Source organism: Trichechus manatus, unplaced genomic scaffold (assembly GCF_000243295.1).
Source record: "Trichechus manatus latirostris isolate Lorelei unplaced genomic scaffold, TriManLat1.0 scaffold00172, whole genome shotgun sequence".
NCBI lineage: Eukaryota > Metazoa > Chordata > Mammalia > Sirenia > Trichechidae > Trichechus > Trichechus manatus.
Window position 1 is genome coordinate 4,310,869 of NW_004444108.1, and position 25,152 is coordinate 4,336,020.

Here is a 25,152-nt window from a genome sequence, read left to right on the forward strand (position 1 = left end):
ATGTTCTAGTGGTAATTTCAGAATCTTTAGGTTTCATTTATGTATTGCAAAGAATAAATAAATTTTTAATAAATTTTAACTTGTTTGTTTTATGAATTTGCTTTGTAAATAACGTTTTTGCATTTACTATGCATTTTTCCCTCAGATAATTCAGGGTATTCTAAGAATATTTGCTATTCAGCTAATCTTCCTAGTAATCCATTGTAGAGACTAATCTTTTTAGTAATCCATTGTACAGGGAAGAATATGTGGCAAATTTTTACAATTTTTTTTGAAAGTTTGTAAATTTCTGGGTAAAAGACAGGATCCCTGCAGATACTGAGAGAAAAGACAAAACTCTATGAGCTCCTAAGTTGAAAGTAAGATAATTTTTTCAGCAAACTGCACTTAAACTTTGTTTCTTGTTGGTAACACATATAGCATATGAACTTTGAGTTTTTTTATTCTTCCCTACCTCCTGTTTATTCTTTCCCTGCTCTGACATACTTAAAAAAGTATATTTTTTAATAATTTTGAAACAAGACCAAACTTATAAATTGCAAGTAAAAAACAGTAACTTTTTCCGTAAACCATTTGAGAATAAGTTGCCACCCTGATGTGTCATCACCCCCAAGTACTTTAGTGTCTAATTCCTACAAACAGGGAAATTCTCCTACGTAACCATAATTCAATGGTCAAAATACAAAAGTTAGCACTGATACATGACTACCATTCAGACCCCGTTCAAGTTTCACCAGTTGTCTTAATAGTGTCTTTTATAACAAAAGGTACCAGTCCCAAATCACTTTTGCCATTTAGTTGTCATGTCTCTTTAGTCTCCTTCAGTCTGGAGCAAGTTCCTAGTCTCTCCTTGACGTTTATGAGTTTGTCATTTTTCAAGATTATAGGCTGGTTGTTTTGTAGAATACCTATTTGGGTTTGTCTGGTGTTTCCACATCTTTCGATTAAAGTTATAGATCTTGAACAGAAATGTCATAGAAGTGTTCTGTGTTCTTTTTATTGAATCCTGTCAGGTAGCACATGATTCTGATTTGTCCCAATTCTGCTTGATTTTATTGCAATTTATTTATCCATTCTATTGTTGACAGCCATTTTTAAAAAATTTGTTTTATAGGTATTACTAATACTTCTGCTCTGAATGTTCTAGTATATCTTTTGGCAAAGATTTTTGTTGGTCATATACCTAGGAGTGGAATTCCAGGGTATAGAGTAACTCTATGCTGACCTTTAGTGGATTCACATTTACTTTTAATGAATTTGTCCTGATTATTGGTGGGCTGTGAGGAATTCTGGCCTCAGTGTTTCTGGAATTGATAGAGAAGGGACGATAACTTGCTGTCTCAGGCAGCACTTGACTCTCCAGGGAGCCCTTTAACTTATCATGCAGGAGAGTGGAGGGGAGGGAACCTGTCCTGGGAGCAGTGGAAGGGAGAAGGAAGGAAGGGAGGGAGGGAGTTTCTTTTAGGGCTATGGTTGAAGTAGAAATTTAAATCTAGCACTATAGTCTCTTTATTTCTTTTCCAGTGAGAAGGGTTTTGACCTTGGAGTATGTAGTCTTATTAATGGAAATATTCTTATAAGATGAGAAAAGTTGTCCTAAAGTAGATAAAAATGATATTTGACTTAGTGGTAGAGGATGACATAAGTGGTCCTGGGGAAATCTAAGTTGATAGAAGGGTTTTATCCCAGGTAATATCTGAAAGCTTGGTACTTGACCTGTGATCATGTGATTATTATGATAGTATAACAGTCTGGCTTTTGAACATACCTTGGGGCTAGTAAAAGTTAGACATTATCTTCTCCTTTGAGAAGAACTCTTTTCTTACCCTGCTGACCTTCTGAGACTCAACTGTGGCCCTTCTGCCTCCAGAAGCCTCCCCTAAGTCCCCATGTATCCCTCCTTTGTGCTCCCACAGAACTCTGCACACTACCAAATTGTGATGAAATTATTCTGATTATATATTTTTATCCCCAACTAAAATGTAAGCTCTTTGAGAGTAAGGGCTCTGTCTTAATTAAAATTTTCTGTCTCTAGCATCCAGTGTAGCATCTGGCACATAGATGGGGTCAGTGCTCAGTAAAATTTTGTTGAACTGAGATTCTGAATAATAATAACTTGCATTTGTCTTCAGTTTTCTGTTTCTGTGTTATCTCGGTTGATCCTAACACAAGCCTCGGAGATAGACAGGGATTATAATCTGTATTTACAGATGAGGAAGTGAGAGGCTAAGTAATTTGCCCAAGGTTATTTTGATTAGTAATTGATGGAGCCATGATTGGCTCTCATGTCTTCTGACTATAATTGTTCGGATCTTTTGATTGTAACTGTGTCTTTGTAAGGAGTTGTGCAGCCGGGGGCTTTTAGATCATTAAGAAAATATTGAAATTAAGTGTACGAGGGTCTAGTTACAGAGCAGGCAAAAGGGTAAATTTGGAACTGAGATGCATTAAATTGATAACCAGCACAGTGAGGGAAAAGAATGAGAGAAAAATGTGTTCCTTTGCTTCACGTAATAATTCTAGAAGCCTTAGCCAGTTCTTTCAGTTAATGGCTTATTTTTAAATAAATTTTCATTTGTTCATGCTCATTTTGTTTTAGGTACTAGGGTTATAGTGCTTAGTAAGATTAGATGAATTTTCTTCTATTACAGAACTTATATTCTAGTGGGAGGTACAGACAATTAATAAGAAAAATGCTACATAGGACATGAAATAACCAGCTGAACAAATACACAGAAAAGAGCATTCCAGGCATGGACAGTCACTAATGCAAAGGCCCCAAGGAGGGAATGTTGGCGTCTTTGCTGAATAAAAAGGCCAGTGTCGCTGAGCATAGTGAGCTAATGAGGGGTGATATGGGATGAGACTGTACCAGTTCTTGGGCAAGATGTAGGACTTTGAATAAACTAAGGTTAAAAAGTTTGATTTTTAGCCTAATGTAGTGTAAAGTCACTGGATAGTTTTGAATAAGGGAATGACATGATTTGATTTTTGTTTTAAATGGATTACTGTAGCTGTTGCTTGGAAATCTCCTTTGGAGGGTTAAGAGAGTGGAAGCATGGGAGACTAGTTAGGAAGCTTTCCCCAGTAACTTAGATGGTGGCACGAACTAGGGTGGATTTGGTGGTGGTAACAATTGAGAGAAGTCAGTGGAATTCAGTTGTATTTTTGAGGTATTGTTGGCATAGTGGATTAGTTGAGAGAAAAGGAATCGAGGATAATAATAAAAATACTGATAATAGTAATGCTAGCACAAAGTTAATATTTACTATTTGCTAGATGCTATTCTAAATGCTTTACATGAATTAGTACATTTAATTTCATAGGGGAGTCATGGTGGTGCAGTGGTTAAAGCACTCGACTATGAACAAAAGGTCAGCGGTTCAAGCCCACCAGCCACTGCACAGGAGAAAGATGTGGCAGTCTGCTTCCATAAAGATTTACAGACTTGGAAACCCTGTGGGGTCGCTATGAGTTAGAATCCATCTGACAGCAGTAGGTTTGGTTTTGGTAATCCTCACAGTAACCCTATGATGTAGGTATAAATATCACTCTCTGAGGCTTGTATCTTTGCACAGGTAGTGAAGAGCAGAAACAGGATTTGAATCCAGGCAGTCTGGCTTCAAAATCTGTGTTTCTGATCACTGTTACACCACCTAGGCTTTTGGCCTGAATATCTGGTAGAGGGTGATGCCATTTACCAAGATGTAGAAGACTGTGGGAGAAGTACATAAAATAAAATTAAGAGTTAACATCATAGAGGCAGGTTTACAACATACAGGAAAATCACACAGTACCAGGAATCATGGCCTAGCCAAATTGATACACACATTTTTTTGGGGGACATAATTCAAACCATGACATTCCACCCTTTGGGCCCCCAAAAATCACATCCTTGCAACATGGAAAACATATTCACCCCATCATATCATAACAAAAGTCTTAACTCCCAAGTCCAAAGTCCAAAAATTCCTCTTCATCTGTGAAATCTAGAATACAGGTTATCTGCTTGAAAAGGTTCAATGGCAGAGCAAGCACAAGCTAGACATTTCCATTACAAATGGGAGAAACTAGAGGGAAAGAAGTGATAACAGGCACCAAGCAAGTCAGCAGAACACATTACATTAGCCCTCAAGGCTTTGAAAATAATCCTCTGTTCTCTGAGACAATTTACACAATAGCCCTGCCCTCCAGACTCTAGGTATTGGCCACAGTCTCTGGATTTTGAGTGGAGGCCCCTTGGCCCTGGGCTTCAGCTCCGCCTTCCAGGCCCCCTGGGACAGCAGTTCTGCTCCCTTGGCTTTAGGTGCACCATTCTCCTAGTCCATCAGAGTGACAACTCCACCAGAGGCCATGGCTCCACCCTTTGAAACCCCTGAGGTCATGGCCATACCTTTTGAGACTGAAGCAGCTCCGCTTCTTCTGTCCCTTGTCTCTTCAGCTTCTGCTTCCTGTGGCCTCTTGGCCCTCGGGCCTCATGCCCGCATCTGCCCTGCTGGGGCAAGTGTTCCAGAGCTCAGTAGCTCCAGAGGCATGCCAATCCACCAGGAAGCCTTCTGCGCACAGGCACTCAGCTCCCTCGCTCTGTGGGTTGGCAAGCCTAGCTCCACCGATAAGTGCCCAGAGGCACCCCACTCCGCCAGGAAGCCTCCTGCTCACAGGCATTCAGTTCTCTTGCTCCGTGGGTCGGCTCCAGCGCCGGCTTTCACCGGTCTTCTGGTTCTGCTGCTGCTGCTTCTCTGCTGCTGTAGGTTCTCTGCTCCTGCTTGTCCTCTGTCACTGCCGCACGTCTATCCATTCACAGTTTTAAAACCGCTTCCACATTTTAGGTATCTGTTAGAGCAGCACCCCACTCTCTCGGTACCAAATTCTGTCTTAGTCATCTAGTGCTGCCATAACAGAAATACCGCAAGTGGATGGTTTTAACGAAGAGAAATTTATTTCCTCACAGTTAAAATAGGCTAAAAGTCCAAATGCAGGGCGTCAGCTCCAGGGGAAGGGTTTTTCTGTCGGCCTTCTTCTCTTTGGTGTTCCCCGGGACTAGGAGCTTCTCTGTGCAGGGACCCCAGTCCAAAGGACGCGCTCTGCTCCCGGCACTGCTTTCTTGATGGTATGAGGTCCCCCCCTTTCACCTACTTGTGATGAGAAAATACCAGCAGATTCTATTTGCTGGGAAACAGCTGAATACTGAAATAGGGTGGGTTTTTTTTTTTTTTTTGGGGGGGGTTACTTGTAAATTCATTTATTTGACAGTTCTACTTTTATGGAGCAAAAATTTATTCAGTTACTATAAAGAAAGATGAATCACCTGTTAGTTTTCCAATTTACGAATTTTGCACAGGGGAAACTAGAAATACAAAAAAAATACTACAGGATGGATTAAGCATCGAGAGTGTAATTTTTAACAATGACGGGACATTGGAAAGTAATGATTATATATGTCTTTGAGTTTCAGTTTTCTTAAAGTTTTTTGATTCATTGCTAATGAGAGAGGGGGAGAGAGGAAAAGAGAGGGAAAGGGGGGGGAGAGGGACGGGGAAAGGAGGGGGAAGGAAGGAGAAAAGACAAGAGATTTAAACCACAGTAAAATACTGCATTGATTAAAACTAACTTTTTCTCTTAGAAACAGGATTGGCCGCATCCTATATTACTCAGTTCTGCTCTTGCACTTGTGATGCTTTATAATTGTGTCAGAGGAAGGGTAAATATTTAGAAGTTTTTAGTCATAATCAGTTTGGCTCTCATTTATAACTGATTAAATGTCATAATCATATAATGTTTCAAAAAATTTTTTAAGTAACTTTTTTTGAGTATGCACTATCTGCTAGACACAAACACTAGAACACAGGTATGAGCAAACAATGGTTCCTGCATTCACGGTGCTCAGAATGTGTGAGAGGCAGTAGGAATGGGCGAGAGATGTAAATGGTTACCATACGGTGTGGTCAATAAAAAGAGAAGTATGTACCAGGTATAGAGGCAGCACAGGAAAGAGAGTGATGACCTTAGTCTGGGTATTGCAGAGAGGGCTTCAAAGATGTTGACATCAAGCTGATTTTGCAGGGCTCTTTCTCAGATGTCAGTAGTCCCTAACCTTATCTTTTTTGATGGGGTAGTGTGGTGTAGTAGATCACTATTATTCATCATCATTGTTAAGGTGCCTCCCTGTTTCTTTCCTGCCCATATTCTTGGCTGATAATGAACTCTGACAGTTGTCTTTTTGCCTGCTCCATTCAGGCAGATGAATACCATCCATATACTAGTTTCTAATTCTGTGCCTTTAAATTTCACTACTTGTCTATTTAATTGCATATGTATTTGAAGGACTTGTCAGGGTATGCAGAATCCATCTTCTGATTTACATGCATTGCGAATCTATGTTTCAGAAATAAAAATCTTATTAAGGCTTTATGTCTTTATCCAAGTGACATAGAGAGAACCCTGTGAAGTCAAGTAGGTACCATATATACTAAATAAAATTGGAGTGGTACAGAAGATGTTACCTGAAATGTCCTAGGAGAGTAATGTTTAAGTTCAAAACAAGAATAAAAGCAAAAACTGAAAATTGCCCAAGATTAGTTGATACTACAAGAAAAATCAAGAAATGATAATATTGAGAATAATTAAATGTACAGGTTTGGTTTCCCTCACATTTTTTTTTCCTTAAATTTTCTTTTTGTGGTGAAATATATTAAAAAATTTTTCATATTAATCATTATTAAATTCAGCGACCTTAATTACATTCTCCATGTTGTGCTGCCATCACCACTATCCATTTCCAAAAGTTTTTTATCACCCCAAACAGAAATTGAGTACCTCTTCAGTTATAACTCCCATTTTCCCCTCCCTGCAGCCACTGGTAACCACCAGTAAACTTCTTCTCTGTGCATTTGCCTATTCTAGATATTTCATGTAAGTGGGATCATACAGTACTTGCTCTTTTCTGTCTGACTTATTTCACTTAGCACAATATTTTCAAGACTCATCCATGTTATAACATGTATCAGAACTTCATTTCTCTCTACCTTACGATTTTAAAGAGGCGCTAAAATGGGGGCATTGGTGGTTCAGTGGTAGAATTCTCACCTTCCATATGGGATACCTGGGTTTGACTTCCGGCCCGTGCACTTCATATGCAGCCACCAGCCGTCTGTCACTGGAGGTTTGCATGTTGCTATGATGCTGAACATGGTGGAGATTCTGGACTAAGATGGACTAAGAAGAAAGGCCTGGCCATCTACTTCCAAAAAGTCAGCCAGTGAATTCTCTGTGGATCACAACAGTCTGATCTGCAGCCATCATAGGGATGATGCAGGACTGGGCAGTGTTTCATTCCATTGTGCATGGGGCGGCCATGAGATGGGGCCGTGGGGGCCGACTTGATGGCAGCTAACAACAACAACAACAGAAGTAAATATTTTTTTTATGAGACTCTTGCTGTTTTGTTTTGTATAAAGTCCTTTTTTGTTCCTAATACTTTTATACTTTTAGGGTACATGTTAAAACATGGTATAAGGTGGAGTAACCTTATAAATATCTAAAACTTTGGGAGAGAGTCGTGTATTCTGAAATAGCTGATCCTTTTTCTGGCTTGTTTGCTCAATTTCAATTTCCTAGAACAATAGCCAGGACATCTTCTAGGCCTGTTTTACTTGATTGCCACGTGCCTATTGTTTTTTTCTGCTGAGGCTTTAGGAGTAACCTTTTGAAACAAAAAAATAAATGTCCTAGTAGTAAAGTTTGCTCTAGGGCTGTGACTTCCAAATGTGGGAGGTGGGTGCAGTAGGGGTGTGATAGAATCATTTGAAGAGCTTTTCAAATTCGACATGCTCCTTCTTTGAGCTTTACGAATCTTCTTCCCCAGTCCATTGACTGCCTGGTGATTTTCTGTAACTGATAGAAATGTATCACAGCTCCTCAACTGTGTTGGAACAAGAAAAAGATTGAAAAAAAAAAAAAAGAGGATTTAAACTGAGGAGTAGAAATGGGAGGATGGTGGTGGCTGTGGGTAGAATTCTTAACTTTTGAATCTTTGACATTTTGTAAAGTGCTTACTTAGTGCTTGTTACGCATGAAAGTGAACAGTTGGGAATACAGTTCTTTGAACAGTAGACATACAGTGGGGTTTGAATTTTCCTAAGAAGTAGACTAATAATGATTTCTCTGTTGTATAGTTAGTAGGAAAAATCCTTTGGTTTGGGGGAAAAAAATAACACAATGATAAGCAGTAGTACCAGAAAAGCAACAACTAGAAAACAGTGCAAGTATGTAACCAAGTAATAGGATGGCTGGTAAAGCTTGTAAGTACTACAGAATTCAGAAATTAGAAAGGCTGTTTGGACAGATAATAGTGATAAGGTTATCTGTAATTGTTTGGTTGGTCTGTGACCTTAAACTAACTTATATTTATATGAATATTTATATTTATATATATGAAGTATTTATAACTTCACATTGAGTGCATATTGATAAGAATTAAAAGTCTATTCTCTACCACTATTGGTTGTTTTTATAAATTATAATTTATAAGTTATAATTTATTAAAGATTTATTACCATACCCTGGCAGTTAAGATACTTTAATGGTTGTGTAATGTACTTTAAATTTCTTCTTTAAAAACCTACTGACATTATTCAGGCAAGTGGTTGGACAACTGAGATTTAAAAAAGGAAACTTGAAAACAGAGACTGTTAAAAATATTTTAATAAATTCAAAGCTTAATCTTTAGGTTTAATTATTAAAAATCATCCTGCTTTATTTTTAAAAATATTTTTGAAGAGATACTAAGTATCACTAGTTTTTGTTAAATGATGTCATCTAAAGGCCTAATGACCATGTCATATGATTAGTATGATACTACCATAAATTTGTAAAGCTTATTTAAAAAATTGTTTTTTGTAAAATAAAACACAGATACAGAAAACCACGCAAAACAAATGTGTGGCACAATAAATTACTATAAGGGGAAGACTTTTGTAGCCACCACTCTGACCAAAACACAGAACCTTGCCAGCCATCTCAGGAGCTCCTTCCAGTGTGCTACATCCCAGTTACAATTCCTTATTAACATAACTGCCTCTAATCCTGCCCCATGAACATCACAAATAGGATAATCACATTAGATCACAAAATGGTGGACAACCAAACAATACTGGGATTCCAGGCCTAGCCAAGTTGACACACATTTTTGAGGGGACACAATTCAATCCATAACAATGTCTTTAACATATCTTCTTCATCTTTAAAATGATGCAATAATATAAACCAAGTCTGAGTTTTTTTTTTTTAGCATAAAATGATGTTCATGGGGCAGGATTAGAGGCAGTTATGTTAATAAGGCAGGACACAATCTACAGGATTAGGTTGTGTCTTGAGTCAGTCTCTTTTGAAATAAGAGAAGCAAGCAGAGTGGAGAGGAACTTCATTACCAACAAGCAAAAAGAGTCAGGATCAGATGCGTCCTTTGGACCCGGGGTCCCTACTCTAAGAAGCTCCTAGACCAGAGGAAGATTGATGAAAGAACCTTCACCCAGAGCTGACAGAGACAGAAAGCCTTCTGCTGGAGCTGGCGCCCTGAATTCAGACTTCTAGCCCACTAGACTGTGAGAGAATAAACTTCTGTTTGTTAAAGCCATCGTTTGTGGTATTTCTGTTAATGGCAGCACTAAGTAACTAAGACAGACACTGAAATTTTTTTCTTCGTGTTCATATTGTCAGTCAGTGGTGGAATTGATGGTCTGATTTGGGTATTCTGATTCGTAGTTAAATCTTCTTTTTACCTTACTACCAGCCTAGAGTCTCACGTGTCTGATCATCCTAGGATGTCTAGAAATGAGACATTGAGTATGTCTTAGCAGTAATTTCTAGAATTATTGACAGTATGATACTTTTGGTTCAGGCAACCCTGCCTCCATTTCCTCCATTCAGTGAGCAAATATTGAGCCCCTGATATGTGCCAGGCAGTACTTGTTTTTAGAGATACAGAGATGAGCAAAGCAGATACATTATCTGCCCTCATGAAGTGTACAATTTAGGGGAGATGATACATATTAAACAAGTGCTAGCCATAACGTATGATGAGGGTTATGGGAAGGGAGTATGGGAAATATACAGCAGGGTCCTTTAACCCAGTGCTGCATTTAGGGAAGACTTAACTGATGTTAAAGCTAAACCTGAAAGATGGACAGGAGTACACGATTAAGGGACTAGGGAAGGTGGGAGATAAAGGGAAGAATGTTCTAGCCAGAGGTAACAGTAAGTGAACAGCTTCCAAAAGGGGAAGGATTGTTTGGAGCACAGAATATACTGGAGAAAAAAGATGTGAGATGGGAGTAGGGAGAAGGTTGTTAGTTGCCTTAGTGGAGTTGAATCAGCTGAGAGAAACCCTATGGATCACAGCGGTGCAATCCACAAATGATTGTGGGGATAGCACAGGACTGGGCAGCATTTTGTTCCACTCTGCTAGAGGTACCGTGAGTAAGGGGCTGACTCACCAGCAGCTAACAACAATGGTATCCAATGCCAGCAACAGAATGTTGGTTTTCCTAACCTCTGTTTTTGAAAAACCACCAGTCCAGTGAAATTATATATATAGCAATAGACTGTTGTAGTGTTTCATTTCTGATTTTGTTATTGCAGAATCTTGCAAAATTGTCAGTTTTAATAGTCTACTGTTTTTAATGGCTACATTTTAAATTAGAAGCCTATCTGACAGTTTTAAGACTTTAGTAATACCACGGGAAGCACTTAAGCTCTTGGTTAAAAACAGACAAGCAAACAAACATGTCTTTGTGACACTTATTTTGTTCATGTACAGGATTCTGTTTGTTGAGTTGCAGAACAGCCACACAAACAATGTCGATGAGCTTACTAAATCGAGGTGTGAATGCAGTAATGATCTAGAAAATAGAGAACTGAGCCTGGAAGAAGATATAGAAGACAGATTATTTGCTCATAAATTTGAAACAGAAGAAGAGTAAGCAAAATTGGTAACCAGAATGTTATCTTCTAAAACTGTTTCATCAAAAATTCCATAGTTATCGCATTGATTATTAAAGGCTAAAATAATTGAAAGAAGACAAAATGATATTCAGTCTGTTGAGGAAAAAACAAAAAAACTCAAACAGCTGTGGATTTTGGTAGGGCAGCTGTAATCCCCAAGAAATAAATCAACAATTTGCATTTATAACCTTTTCTTCCAAGTAGTTTAAAGCTTTGTAAGTACATTTTCATTAATCCTTTGGACTACTTTTGCGTTTTGTTTAAAATATTAAGGAGGAAATCATCTCTACTTCTTGAAAGGTGCCTAATAAAAATTACATACTGAAAGTCGTAGAAATTACTTCATTGGTAACTCCAATGTTTTGTATGTTTTTCCTCTTATTTCTTAACACTTTGGTTAAGGAACTATCCTTCAACAAATGTTTATCAATTTCATACTGTGGGTTAGTCCTGAGGTAGTGTGTACACACACACAAACACACACACACACACACACACACACACACAAAATTTGAAACTATATTTTCCCGCTCAGTTTCATGTGGTGCCTCTGAATTTTAGGTCAAGAGCCTCTGAATTTTACTGATTTTAGCTGAAGAATCAGCCTCCCTGGTGATGGAGAGAGATTTCTAATTTTTTATTTAGCACTTACTGTATACCAGATACTATTAAATTTGTTGTATGCATTGCTGATTTAATCCTTTCAGCAATGTTTTGAGGTAGTTGTTATTAGTATGATTTTTGCAGATAAAGAAACAGACTTTGAAAGGTTAAGTAACTTTACCCAAGGTCATGATGCTAGTGAGTTGCTGAGCCAGTTCCTGGCCAGTACACCTGAATCTGTAAGTTTCTTTGGTTATGATTTTTAATGATATCTTCTTCTTTGTGGCAAGTCGGTGCAAATCTAATTTCACTTTCTTTTTGGATTGGTGATGTGAGCATAACTGTGTCAGTCAACACCTTACTCTAGAAGTGATGGTGGAATTGGGAATTTTACCAGTTAGAAATAGCTTAAATGAGTAGTTTAAGAGTGGCTTTAACAAATAGGGATATTTTTCTCACCCAACTAGAGACAGGTGTTTGCTCACTTCACAGTAGTTGCTCAGCAATGTTCGGGGCATGTCTCTCATACTTTCCCTCATGATAATTGCCTCTCACTCGTTGCAGGATAGATGGCTGCTTAGCTTCAGTTACCATCTTCATGTCAGCCACCTCTGGCCTTCTTCATGAGGGGAGCAAATGCTTTCTCAGAATTGCTGCTTCCTCCCTTCCCTCCCTAGAAAAATTCTGTTTATGTCTCTTCAGCCAGAACTGTGTCTCATGGCTTCCTATGTCTGGGAGAGCAAATATTTTATCAGTTACGTTGGTAAGGCAAGTAAGGGAGAAGGTAGTCGAGAGTCAGCCAACCTGCAGTGTTCGCCACAGGATTGATCAGCGTTGCTGGATTTAGGCGTGATGAAGTGCACTTAAATGCATATAGGATAGAAGAGGATTTTCTTAATGTGCATCTGGTGGACATTATCTGTATTCCACAATGGATGGGTAGATTATTTTTGTGTTAAGAGATGGTAGTATTGCTGATAGGCATCCCTGGATAGTGCAAACATTTAACACGCTTGATTACTAGCTACAAGGTTGGAGGTTCGAGTCCGCTTAGAGGCCCCTTGGAAGAAGGGCCTGGCGATCTACTTCTGAAAAATCAGCCATTGAAAATCCTATGGAGGACAGTTGTATTCCAACACGTGGGGTTGCTACGAGTTGGAATTGACTCGAAAGCAGCTGGTGTGGTTTTTTGGTTACCTTCATTCTCAACTAAGTGGGCTGGTGATCCTTTGCAAGTTGTGAAGAAAAGAGAGAGCAAAGGAGCTTGGAATTTATTTTTGAAAGAAATTTGATTGCGAGAAAGAAACTGCAATAAGAATGTGTTGAATCCATATGAGACTTGTGTGTATCAGGGACTCAGTAATAAAAGACTGCCCTTTAAAAAATTTTTAACATGTTTTTGAAATTATCAGATTGGCCTTACCCTTATCACTTGAATGACTAAATCCAGATTGATTGCCCTTTTCAGTGATGGAATGAGGTACTCTTGGGAATGGACTATCTTTGATCCTTCCTGCTAACATGTCTCAAGGTACCAGGTATGGCTGTGGAAGGTAGCAAGGGAAGGTAGAAAAATGCCTTCTCTATTATAAATTGGAGCCCTCTGAGTTTTCTCAGCCCCACCAGTCTATAGAAAAAGTTTGCAGACAGTGGAGGGTGTTATGATAAATGCAAATTTATTGTTGTCTATGCTCTGTAAAGCTTGCTTAGGTGCCTGGCAAGTGGTAAGGCAGTCTTTGTAAGCATAACAGAACTTACTTTTGGTTACCTGTTTGACATGTCCTCACTTTTAAAAAGCAAATTTCTTTCTTCATTTGATTCCTTCATGTTGGGTTTCTCCATTGACTGTGGCCTGTTAATTCATTGCTGTTTTAGAGTAGGGACCTTATTTGAATAAGCAGTACTTATATCATCTTTTCTTTATAAAGTCTTAGTGCTCTTTCTCACAGTATGAGTCTGACATTTTCTTTGGAAATGTGCTTCACTTTTTCAGTCCCTCTTAACTCTTCAACCAAATTTCTTGTTGTGTGTTTCTTCCCTTTTTCTTTATCTTCTTATCTGCTTTCTCTTAGTGATAAAGCAAGATAAGGGTGAAGAGGTGGGAAGGTGAGGTGGGAGGAATTTATTAATAAATAACAGTTTTGAGATAAATAGAATGAAGTGTTTATGTTAATATAGCTTAATGAAAATAACATGAGAAATAAAGAAAAATTGCAGTATAGTTGGTTTCTTATTTTAAAGAATTGCTGTTGGACTTTGTATCCTACTATATTTTATTTTAGGACTCTGTATTCCATTAGTTTACATGGCTGTCCCATATCACACCTATCCATAACTGCCTTTATGGCCTTAGTGATTTCCTAGAATAGTGTTTGGCCTATAGGAGTTGCTTGGAAAACGTATGTTGATCTGAACATTCACCTACCAGTTTTCCTCAATTATTTTTTGAATTTTCATTTAAATAAGTATTAATATTGTACAATATATTATAACATACAATATACTTAATATTTCAATAAAATGTATATTGATAAGTATATCATTAATTATATATTAACAATTAATGTATTACAATATCTTAATAAGATATTAAAAGAAATACAGTATAGTAAGACCTGTCCTGGGCAGGGAAAGTGACTGGTGTATCCTGCCAATTTTGACACGATGAAGTGCATTATTTAATTAAGACAGTAATCAGAGATGTGACATTGTAGGCAAAATTGCATAATAAATTAAGGGTATGGAGCAAGTTGATAAGTTAGAAGATTTTATTGTGCTTTTGTAAAGGTGTAAAGGGAGAAGAAAAGTCATAGCTTATAAGCCCCAATATATTTTAAATTGTGAAGATGTAATTGACTTTTGAAAACATTGCAGTCTGATAAATGGGTGAAATTGTACCTGGTTCTGATTTTCATGGGAGGTGAATGTCCTGTGAGGAAAGCTGCCATATACTGATCTTGACAGCTGTGAAAACCCCCGTGGGTTCTTTAGTTTATACACATGTAAACTAATTAATACAATACAGAGTCCCAAAATAAAATATTGTAGGATACAAAGCCCAACAGACTCATGTGGGCATATTTTTGGTGATAAACCACAGTTGTAATTTTTATTGCATAATTGTAACTTTGCTCTTTTATTGTGTTTTTGTGACCAGATATAATTTATTGTTCTTCCTGTTCAAGTTTTAGTTCCTGAAAGTGCGCACAGTGGTTAAAGCACTCGACTGCTAACAGAAAGATCAGTGATTCAAACCCACCAGCGGCTGTGCAGGAGTAAGCTGTGGCAGTCTGTTTCTTTAAAGATTTGCAGCCTTGGAAACCCTATGGAGCAGTTCTGTCTGTCCTGTAGGGTCATTATGAGTTGGAATTGAGTCAATGGCAGTGGGTTTTTGGTTAGGTGCTATTGCTAAAAGTACATAATTCATTATTTTTTAAAAACCTGTATATAGTGCTTGTTATTGGACATTCATTTTGCCTTCAATATGATCGTAATCTCTGAGAGTGCTATATATTTGAACCCATCATTTTATTTATAAGGAAAAATCAGTGTTAAATGGAATATTTTAAGTATCTTTAAAAAATTTTGGTTGTAGGACTTTTAAGGTTACATATTATGGTGTGAAAAACTAGCTCCACTCTTGGTTCATTGTTTATCATGTTATTAGAATACTTCAATGCTTTTTATACATAATTAATAATTCAGTATATTTTGGACTTGAATTAGTAGTTCAGTGTACAAACATACACACACGTACATTTATATAAAGTCTCCAATTTTAGTTTCTTCACTTTTTTTTTGCTCATAACTCTGCTGTTTGTCACAATCTTATAATAAGAAAGATTAACTTTTTCTGGTAAAGTTCATCTAGGCAATATAGGTAGTTATTTAATGTAGTTTAATTAGGTCACTAAGAGTCAGAATCAACTAGATAGTAGCTAATAACAACAGACCTAATGGACAGGCTTTGTCTTCAGTGTGGATGATTGCCTTTGTGTAAATATATAATTCTTCACTAAAGAAACATCCAAATGTTGATTATATTTTGCTTTTTGGTAGAGAATACTTTAAGAACTAAGTAATTTGAATGTCATAGTACAAATTATAAGGAGCCCTGGTGGCTCAATAGTTAAAACACTTGGCTGCTAACCAAAAGGTTGGCAGTTCGAGCCCACCCAGTGGTGCTACAGGAGAAAAGGTGCTGCTCTCATAACAGTTACAGCCTAGAAAACCCTACGGGGCAGTTCTGCTCTGTCACTCAGGGTGGCTCTGAGTTGAAATAGACTGAATGGCACCTGACAACAACAACAGTACAAATTATACACCCTGTTGCTTCTACCGTAAGCTTTGTTAATAGAAAACTGTTCTGTCCTTTAAATGCAGAGCAAGCTATTCTCTCTTTCTAGGCCATGCTGTGGACATTGTTAAATCTCCTATTCTCAGTAAATTTAGTTTTTCCCCAAAGGAACAGTGTCAGTGTTCTCTTTTTCCTTATTATCTGTTTGCTTTAACTGTGTTTAGTATTTCTCTTTGAGGCCATCTCTGGTATCTGAGGCATTGAAACTGACATTTTGTTAAGAAACATCTCACAATGGGGCCTCTTTTTCAGCAGCTGATCCCCGATTCATTTAAGAATTCCTTACTCTTGATGTCGCAGTCTGGTTCCTTAAGGACCAGATATACTTTTCCTGTGACTAATTTAAACCCATCAAACAGACTACAGGTTATTTGAAATAAGAGTGTATAGTAGTTTTTTTATTTTCACTTTTTAAAGATTTGCTGCATATCTTTGGAGAATAAGTATAGTGAAGGTTAGAATTACATATGACCATGTATACCTTAAATTAGTAATGCATGCATGTTATTTTTTAATGTTTATGAACCCTGTTGTTTTCTTCTTAATAATTGTTTCTTTTTTGTTGATAATATGATTGTGGACTGTGCTTTTTATTAGTATTTTGTTATTGAATTTTTTAAACCAGATTTATTAACTTATAAGTTACATACAATAAAATTCACCAGTTTTAAGTGTACAGTTGGGTGAGTTTTAACAAATGTATGTGATTATAAACCATCAGCACTATCAAGACGTGTAACATTTCTGTCACCCCCCAAAATTCCCTTATGCTGTTTACATTTTTTAATCCCTCCCACCAGCCCTGTCCTGGACAAATATTCATCTGCTTTCTGTCATTATAATTTTATCTGTCCTAGAATTTCATGTAAGTTGAATCATACAGTATGTAGTCTTTTGTGCTTGGCTGCTTTTGATGTGCATTATCCTTTGATATTCATCCATGTTGTTTCACGTATCAGTATTTTCAGTAGTTTTCTAAAAAAATGTTGTGTGGTATTCTATTGTATGAATATACCACAATTTCTTTATCCAGTCCCTAGTTAATGGTAATTTAGCTTTTTCCAGTTCTTGTCTATTATGAATAAAACTGCTGTTAACATTTGTATAAATAACTATGAGTGGGATTCCTTGATTGTATGATATGTTTAATGTTGTGTTTAACTTTGTAAGAAACTGCCCAAGTATTTCCAAAGTGGCTGGACCCTTTTGCATACCCACCAGTTCCAGTTACTCTACACCCTTGCTAAAATTTGGTGGTGTTGAGTTTTTAATTTTAACTATTTTAGTGCATATGTGGAGCCCTGGTGGCGTAGTGGTTAAGAGCTTGGCTGCTGACCGAAAGATGGGCAGTTCAAATCCACCAGCTGCTCCTTGGAAACCCTGTGGAGCAGTTTTTCCCCTTTTTTGTTTTTTGCTCATAACTCTGCTGGTTTGTCACAAAATTATAGTAAGAAAGATGAACTTTTCCTGGTAAGATGCAACTAGGCAGTAATAGGTAGTTATTTAAAGTAGCTTAATGGGGTCTCCATGAGTCGGAATCAACTAGACAGCAACTAATAACAATAGTTCTAATGTCCTATAGGGTTGCTGTGAGTTGAAATCGACTCGATGGCAATGGATTTGGACGTTTTTGGGTTTAGTGCATATGTGGTGATGTCTTATGCTGTTAATTCGCATCATGCTTTTAATTTGCTTTTAAGGTATTGAACATCTTTTCAGTGCTTGTGATTCATATATTTCCATTGGTAAAGTGTCTGTTCATATCTTTTGTCCATTTGAAAAATTGGATTGCCTTCTTGTTACTGAGTTTTATGAGTTCTGTGTATATTCTGTGTTGTATATATATGTATATATGTGTGTATAAATATAAACAATACGTATATAAAAGTATATATGGATGTCACTATGAGTTGGAATCGACTTGATGGCAATGAGTTTTTATTTGTGTGGTATGTGCATGTATGCATACACACACATGTGTATATATATTTTTGCAAATATTTTCTAAATATTTTTTATTTTAATAATATCTGTAGAAGAACAAGAATTTTTAAGTTTTGATGAAGTCCATTTTATCAATTTTCATGCTTTGTGTTTCACATCTAAGACATAATTGCCTAACCTAAAGTAATAGTATATTTTTACTCTTCTAGAAATTTTATAGTTATACATCTTATATGTGGGTCTTCTTTGATTCATTTGGAGTTGATTTTTAAATATGGTGTGTGGTAAAAGTCAGTGCTCATTTTTTTAAATATTGATTTCTATTTGTTTCAGCACCACTACTAGAAAAGACTTCCCTTTCCCCAATTGGATTACCTTGGCACTTTTGTTGAAAATCCTTTGATCATCTAAGCATGGGTATATTTCTATACTTTATTCTGCTCCATTGATGTATATGTCTGATCTTATACCACTGCCTTGATTACTGTAGCTTTATAGTATGTCTTCAAATCAGGTACTTTAAATATTTCAACTTTATTCTTTTTCATCGTTATTTTGGCTCTTCTAGGTCTTTTATATTTCCATAATATTTTAGACTTAGTTTGTCAATTTCTATGAAGAAGGCTGCTAGAGTTTTGAATGGGATTGCATTGAATCTATAGATCAACTTGGAGGGAATCAGCATCTTACCACTATTGAGTCTTTTAGTCCATGAACATGGTATATCTCTAGTTTATCTAGATCTTTTAAAATTTCTCTCAGTAATGTTTTGTAGCTTTTAATGTGGAGTTTTTTTTTAAAACATATGTTATTTATCTCTAAATAATGTATGTTTTCTGATGCTTTTAGAAATGGCATTTATATTTTTTTCACTTTCAATTTTCTTATTGCTGGTGTATAGAAAAAAATTTCATTTACTTTGTATTCTCCAACTTTGCTAAATTTACTGATTAATTTTAGTGGCCTTTTGGTAGATTCGTTAGGATTTTATATACAGATGCTCATGTAGTCTGTAAATAGAATTTTACTTCTACTTTATATATTTTATATTTATTTTACTTGCTTTACTTCACTGGCTAAGGCTTCTATTACAATGTTGAATAGAAGTGGTAAGAGCGGTCATTCTTGCCTTCTTCCTGATCTTTGTGGTGGGATATATTTAGTCTTTCACTATTAAGTAAGATATTAGCTGCAGGTTTTTTATAGATACCCTTTTATCAGATTAAGGAAGCTCCCTTTTGTTTCCAGTTTGCTGGGAGTTTTTGTGAATGTTGTGAATGGGTATTGAATTTTGTCTGATGCTTTTGAGCATTTATTCATCTATTGAGATGAATACTTTTCGGTATACTTCTTCAATTTGTATTCTTCAAGCAGTGTATAGGAGTGTCCAGTCTAAGTTTTCAGCAATATGGAATTTTAGAGTTAAAAGTCTTCGCTGACATGATAGGTAAATATATTACTTTATTGCTTTTATTTTCATTTTTTTAATTACTTGGGAAATTTTAAAACAATCTATTGAAGACTTATAGCGTAGTCATTCAGAAGAGTTATGCAACAGAAGTATTAAGAGGAAATAATACATGGAAAAGTTCCTAAAAAAAAAAAAACCCAAAGCCCAGAAATGGATAAACAGTGGTATTAGGCTACAGAATTTATATAACATAAGGAAAGGAAATGGGAGTTTAGCTTGTAAATGGTCTCATTCCCTTTACTGGAAAATGGATAGAGTGATAGAGATCATAAGAACCATGGGTCTTACATTCTGATTTCTTTAAAATATAACAGTACTTCATAAACTTAGTGAAAGAACTTCAATGCTTTTTTTTTTTTTTAATGGCTTATGTCATTAATGAAAGTCTTTTTTAGGGGGATAGCTATGTGTTGTCTAAAATAGGCATCTAGATCATGGAGAAAGGACCATGTTCAGCCTCATAATTATGATATTGATTCACACAAAGGTAGTAATCTTGAAGATGGGAAGGAAAATAACAGTGAAACTCAAAATATATGAAAGTGTAGGCAGAAAATTTGGTCTTTATAGTAAATTTGATAGAAAATGCAATTTAAGAACATGGATGACCGATAAGAAACTCAGCGGAGAAGGGGAAATGGAGAGGAGTAAGTCTGAATAGAGCTAAGTTTGGTAGGTAAAAGAAGATGTGAACTTTTTAAAAGAAACTTAATATGTGCCTTTTTCATGTAGGTAAATTCATTTATATCCCGTTTGTTTCCATAAAGCATCTGAGGGTGCTTAGAACAAAACACATTCATTGAAGTAGTAAAAGAAATGGAAAGTTAGGACCAAAGAACAGAGCATAACTCAAGTGTCAACCTGGGTCCTTTAATTGGGCTTCATATTTGGTCATAAGCTTCCTGGGAGTAAAGGCAAAAAGGAAAACAGTAGTTTACATAGAAAGGAGGGACTCTGCCACTTTCTATTATTTAAGAATTAAGGACTACGCTCTGCCACTTAAATAAAAATGATTTCTGATAGAGGATGTATAAATTAATATTAAAAAGCAATAAATCATCAAAGTGGTTAAATTATCCAGTGTATTGAAACTCTTGTTAAATGTGACCCTACATTTAGGTGATTGTACGCATATCTTTATATCGTTGTATTCATGCTTTTATCCCATCTATCTAGTGTTCATTGAGTACTATAGACTCAGTACTGTTGCCAGGGCTTTGAAGGATATAGATGCACCCAACAGGGTTGCTGTGTCATACAAGCTTAAGGTATAGACAGGAAGGCAAATGAACATTGGGAAATACTTAGAAAATAGTTAAATTGAAGCTTAAATGTACTTGCTGTAAATAGAAAGCGATGATGTTGACGTGCACTATGTAAATTACTTGTTCTGGGTCTAGAAACGTTTTGTTAAGTGGAAAATAAGTTGTGGGTTAGGAAGAAGATCTAATGGACATCTGCTGCAGCAGGGATGAGGCACAGCTGGGCCTCATTCTTTATATTCAGTTCAGAGCCCAAATAACACTGGAGTGGAGAATTTTAAGAGACATTTTTCATATCCTCTGCAAAGGATCATCACCAATGATACCCATTTGAAGAACATGACTATTTCTATGACAGTTAAGAAACATAGTTCAAAAGGAATAGATGGTTCTTTTTTTCATCTTTGAATTTCAATGCTTACCATTACTGCCTTGCATATTATAAAGGTTCAATAAATGTGTATTGAATGAATGACTAAAAAGAGAAGATGGGAAAGAGGTGGTCTATAATAATGCATAAGAGAAAATATTAATCAAGTATAAAGTTGACATTTTTTCAAAGAGAGTTTTAAAGAAATAATTTGGTGATAAGAACTCTGTTTTTCTAATACAGTTACAGTAATAACTTGTCAGTAGTAATTTTTATTAGAATCTAGTTTATCTTCAATATTTAAGAGAAACAATACTAATTTATAAGAAATTGTACTTATGAAATAATCCTACATATTGATTCATTTGTCAGTAACCTGGAAAAGAAACTACAGATTGTGAGTAGCTGAATGGAGTAGCAGGTCAAGCATTGTTTCTTAGTTGTCAAAGTTCTTTGATTACCTTATTTTTTACCAGTTAGCCTGCTGGATTGTTATATATTTGAGGGCAGTAATTAGGGTCTTATTCTTTCTTTTACATCTGGCACCTAGCATAGTATCAAGCACATTTGCATGAACAAATGTTTCTTAAGTGCTTTCTATGTATGAGGTGTAGCATAGAAGCAGTTTAAGGCAGGCTTCTTGAAATGTGTAGCTTATATACTTGACTAGTTGAAATGAACAAATAAACATATAACAATTAGTATAGCATAATAAAAACTTCAATAAATAGCTAAGAGCTATGCCAGCTCAGAGAAGGAAGAGATCTCTAATTTGTTAAACCCTCTGATAGCAACACTGATTGTCTTTAAAACAAAGATAAAAGTTCATTAATTTATTCAGCCACTTTTTACTGGTTAAATAAAGAAAAGGAATTATGTATTTCCATCCTTTTGACGTGGATATATGCAGCCATCTAGGTACATGCTAATCTATTAGAGCACAGAGATTGTAAATCATTATTTTAACAGGAATTTAGCCTTATAGCAAATATGTGAATATTTATAGCCAGAAGGTTGCTACAAGGCAGCTCTGAGGAAAATTGTAGTGTAAAATTAATGCTAAAAAATACTTCTCCAAACAAAGGAGAATAGGAGATATTTATAAATAGGAAGGCTTTAAAATGATGATATACAAATGTAATAATAGTAAGATTGAATGGAGAAATACCTAGCCAGAGAACCATATTAGACTTAATGTAGGGAAAACTTTATGGAGGAAATTCAAAAAGAAAAGTTTGTATTAATCAAAAGAGATTTTTAGAAAAGAAGGCTAGAGCTGAATTAAAAAGATAAAGGATGAATTCAGAGGTGGATAGGAACTAAGTTTAGAGATAAAATGGGATAGGGTCATGTTTTCTATGTTTTTATTATTAAATATTTCCTGATTACCTCCTCAGTCCATTGTCAGTAAAGAAGGGCTTAGGGAATGTTTTTTCATATTTTAGTTTTGCCATGTCAATTACTTGCTTGCCAGACCTGATTATCTTTCATATTTTTACTCACCCTCATCATGTAAAAGCAATGAGGATATTGAAGAAACAATTTTAGATCTCCTTTCTTCTAGGAAAGTACTTGAAGACACTGAGATTTAATTAGTTTTGAGTACATTTTTCATAGTGTCTTCTGTATTTATACACAGTTTAGTTTTCTGAGACATTCAGCTTTCCAAGAATTAAATACTTTTATGTGAATTTTATATACATGTGTGATGGTGGTGGTGATGCAGTGGGGGCTTTGATGAAGTCGAATTTGTTAGGACACTTGTCATGGATTGAATTGTGTCCCCCAAAATATCTGTCAATTTGGCTAGGTCATGATTCCCAGTATTGTGTGATTGTCTACCATTTTGTCATTGGATGTGAGTTTCCTGTGTGTTGTAAATCCTGCCTCAATGATATAAGGTGGGATTAGTGGCAGTTATGTTAATGAGGCAGGACTCAATCTGCAAGATTAGATTTTGTCTAAAGTCAGTCTTTTTTGAGATATAAAAGAGAGAAGCCAGCAGAGAGACAGGAGGATACCACCAAGAAAGCAACACCGGGAGCAGATTGCGTCTTTTGGACCTGAGTTTCCTGCGCAGAGAAGCTCCTAGACCAAGGGAAGATTGATGAGAAGGAATGTTCTCCAGAACCAACTGAGAGAGAAAGCCTTCCCTTAGAGCTGGTGCTCTGACTTTGGACTTCTAGCCTCCCAGACTGTGAGAGAATAAATTTCTCTTTGTTAAAGCCATCCACTTGTGGCATTTTTGCTATAGCAGCGCTGGATAACTAAGACAACGCTGTTCTAATATTTAAATAAGAACTTATGAGAGCTCAGACTGGAGTGTTGTCTGTGGGGATAGAAGAAAAGGGATGAATGTAAATATGTGCTCTGGGATCTTGGTGTCCAGTTGATGGGGAATGGCTGGTCCAGGAGTATGAGGTGGGGGAAGTGTGGGGAGTTGCCATCCAAATCTTAGTGTTCAAAGGGTATGTTGAAATTAGGCTTACTCTAGGTTGATTTTGGCATCCAGAAGAGTTCAGTTTGATGTGTGGGATACAAAGCAAGAGTTTCTTGGTACTTTGAATGCTCAAGGTCTCTGGTAGCATTTATGCAATTTTGGCTGATCTGCCTTGTACAGAGCAGGAACTAGCTATGACTTGGTGGGGTTGTGTGTTCCAGGAGCAAGGTTTGTCTTCCAGGACGTGGTTGCTGGCAAGATTCAGGCAGTGTATTTGGACTCATCCAAGTGATCTAGCGTGCAAGCTGGGTCCAGTTCCAGAAGTACATTGAAGTATACTCACCAAGCTGTCAGGATCTTGGATGGATCCATTACAGGCCTGGAGGCAGAAGCAGGAAGGGGGGTGGGTATATGTAGCAGTAGTTGAATTCGTATTTAATACTCAGCTTTTGGATAGCTTTTTTATATTTGGAAAAATTTCCCCAGTTTAAGTTCAGCCTTGCTAATGTAGGAATGGGTCTTGCAAATATAGAAGACAATACTCAAAATCACAGCTCTTTTTGTAGCTAGAGCATAGGCGTATCACTTAGACTTCACCAATTAGACTTACTACCCTCCCCCCCAGGAAAAAAAAAAAAACCAAACAAGCAAAGAACAACAAAAAAAAAACCTTCGATTTGGAACTGAAGAAATAGTTTTGAATAGAACTTTCATTTTTGGTAGTGGAGATGGTGGGTGTCAGCCAAGGCTTTCGTGGCAGCAGTGACTTCACATTGGTTACAAGGTTGGTTTCTAGCAACCAGACTTAGGGATGGTTTTCTTTAGTTCTCTGTGGGGCCACAGCAGTGACGGCAATTTTGTAATTAGTCCTGTTTTCTGGCATAGTTTGGGCGTTGTTTCTGGAAGCTTAACTGTGAGCACAGTTCTTTATTTTCCCAACAACTCTGTGAGATACACAATAGCCTTTCAATAAACTCCGTTTCTGCTTAATCAGCCAGGGTCAGTTTCTGTTGTACTCAGCTAAAAACCTTACTTGGTCCCGGGTTGATTGCGAGATTAGGTAGAAAATGAAGACAAAGCCTCTGATGCCTGCTGGACTTTATGAGAGTCAACCTAGTAACTGGTTGCAGCTGAGCCTACTTGTGTCAAACATCCAGTGGCTACTGCTGAGTAAGAGTGAGGATGGCTAGGGATTGACCCAAACCTATGAGGACTTGGTATCAGATTGTACTTTGGGGTGAATTGGAGGAGAAATGGAAAATAACTGTGGTGTAATAATAAGTCCTTTAGGATATTGGAGGGTGTAGAGCAATGATTTTAGTTTTGGACATGTTTAGTTGGAAGTGCCATAGCAATGTTCACCTGTGGAGCTATCTAGCAAGTGTTTAGAAATGCAATTCTGATGTTCAGAAGGGCACTTGGGGGGAAATGTGACAGCTCTTCAAGCCTGTGTTGAAAGTGTCTGAGAATGCTAAGGGTAGTAACATGGAATGGGGAAACAAGAGGACTGAGGGAATGACAGGAGGATCCCTGGGGAATGTCCGTAATTACAGGGTAGGTAAAGGAAGGAGAAAATGAAGAAACCGGAAATGAAGTAATCTAGAAGATGGAAGAGAACTCAGAGGGTGTACTATTTGAGAAGCTCAAAGAAGATAGCTTTAAGGAGCAGATTGTCAGGAATATAAAATCCTGCGGAGGAGAATG

The 25,152-nt window shown here is 36.8% G+C and overlaps 1 protein-coding gene across 1 annotated transcript in view; it reads left to right on the plus strand.

Moving 5' to 3' along the window:
* PRIM2 (DNA primase subunit 2) overlaps positions 1–25,152 on the plus strand; it is a 316,775-nt gene that overhangs the window by 56,303 nt on the left and 235,320 nt on the right. The window lies entirely within an intron of this gene.